The following is a 2,168-nucleotide window of genomic DNA, read 5'->3' as shown; positions in this document are numbered from 1 at the left end:
TCCAGAAATTCTACTTAGGATAGATCAGAGGCTGCAGATTGGTCAGAAGAGAAGCCTTAAAGCTGATTTTGCAAAGCACTTTACATAAGATTAAAGGAATGTCCAGAGTCAATATCAAAGAATCAAGAATCGAAGAGGGGACTGATGAAATTATGGGACCAGCAATCCCCAGGTACCCTCTTGCTCTACCATTGCCAAAAATAATGGGACTGGAGGAAGTAGCCCTCAATAAAGGAGAAACTTGTCTATTTCTTTTTAGAAATTATTCGAAAGGCAGTAGTAGAAAAATACCTAAGCCCCAAGCTCAGAGAAGCTGACAGCTGTGACTTCTGTCTCACTTGGTGTCCCTAGCATGACAAAAGGAGTGGGGAATTGGGGCCATGAAAGCCTAGCAGTTAACTATCTCACAGTTAACTCTCGTCTAATGGCTAGTCTGGAGAGTTTTGCAGGTTTTGGAATGGCTGAACAACATAATTGTTACCAGTACTGGCAAAGAGTAAAGCTGGATTTCCAGCCCCCAGAGAGTTACGCCTTTGACGACTGGTATGAGCAACAGCACAGTTGTTATCCTATTTCTGGCTACAGCTGTGGCTGTGCAGTGAATGGAAATGGACACAAACTTCTTTCTGTGTAGGAGACCCTCGGACGCCCAGCTGAAACTTTTTATGCCTGAGGAAACCACAGCACAGGCTGAACACCAAGATAAAGAGCCACTAGAACTGTCCATTGAGTGTGCAGCCTGCTCTCAGTGGCCTACAAGAGCATCACTGGGGAGCGTAGGCTCACCTGGAGGGTCACCTTGGGCTTTGAGCAGAAAACTTCTGACAAGAAGTAGCAACTGATTAAAAACTATTGGGAGAAAGTAGAGGCTTAACTGAGATCCATCTGTACCACCGTTCTGCAATTGTTGGACAAGTACTTAATAGCCAATGCGACTAATCAGGAAAGTAAAGTCTTTTATCTTAAAATGAAGATTACTTCCGGTAACTTGGTTGCATGGGGTGATGATAAAAAACAAACTATAGATAATTCCCAAAGAGCATCCCAAAGGCATTTGATATAAACATGGAAGAACTATAAAACACATCCATCCACCCAATCCATCCACCTCAGACTGGCTCTTATCTTTTCTATACTTTGCTATGCGATCCTTAATAACTCAGAATTTGCCTGCACACTGGCTAAAATTGCTTTTGTTGAAGCCATCACAGAAGTCGGTGCACTAAATGAAGACTCACACAAAGGCAGCACCCTTATCATGCATTAGCTTAAAGACGACCTAACTTACGTGCATAAAACAATATGAGAGAAGAATGTGAGGTGCAGAAGGGACAGAAAACTAAGTGTATACAGAGTGTCAGCCTTTTTTCCTTCAAAAACCATTTTTATGCATCTCCATTCCTCTTTCCACTTGGATTCTCAATAGCAAAGAACCCCATTCATGTATATGAATCGATTGTTAGAAATTTCGCAATGAATAGACTACATTTCTTAGAGTGTTTTACCATAGATCAGCCTCTTCTTATATGCAAGTGATATATATTAAGGGTTGTAGGGAATAAAGTGAACATTTTTAAACTAGTTTTAAAAAGAAGAATGCAGGACAGAGTTCCACTACAAGAAATAAGATTATAGGGAAGGTACCAAGTCAATTCCCCATGCTGGTCAAAAGGTGGCGTTAAAGTAGTTTGAATGCCAGCTGGATCAAAGGGTGGAAATAAATATTCAGAATAAAGGCAGTCTTTGGGTGAATGTGTGGCGAAGCAATGCGACTGGTTGTTTATATTTGAGTATGTCTTGTCTTTCTTTCTAAATTGTTCATTACTTGAAATGAGAGAACACGTCCAGATACAACTAAAAGTTGTACTGAACTTTTCTGTGTCTTGATTTTCTCCCTGTAAAATGCATATAATAGTGATGCCTACATCATAGGGTTATTCTGAGCAATAATGAGTTAATGCATGCAAATGCAACAGGGCAGATTACAGAGTAAATGCTCAATGAATGTCGGTCATTAGGCCTCTGCACAATGACCATGAGGCATATAGTAGTAGGCACATGTAATACCAACAGGTATTAGTGGATGTGTAATTGGACAGGACGCTCACAAGCCTGATAGTTACCATTCAGAGACAACCTGGCATTAAAATATTCATAAAACAGATTGG

At 40.5% G+C, this 2,168-nt stretch overlaps 1 pseudogene; it reads left to right on the top strand.

The window, feature by feature from the left end:
- Positions 1–352: 352 nt before the first annotated feature.
- Positions 353–1,306, top strand: LOC107507155 (annotated as a pseudogene).
- Positions 1,307–2,168: the final 862 nt, after the last annotated feature.

The sequence above is a fragment of the Rousettus aegyptiacus genome, unplaced genomic scaffold (genome assembly GCF_014176215.1).
Source record: "Rousettus aegyptiacus isolate mRouAeg1 unplaced genomic scaffold, mRouAeg1.p scaffold_m13_p_2, whole genome shotgun sequence".
In the NCBI taxonomy this organism is placed as follows: Eukaryota; Metazoa; Chordata; class Mammalia; order Chiroptera; family Pteropodidae; genus Rousettus; species Rousettus aegyptiacus.
Note: the sequence above shows the minus strand (reverse complement) of the source record. Positions and strands in the feature narration are given on the sequence as shown.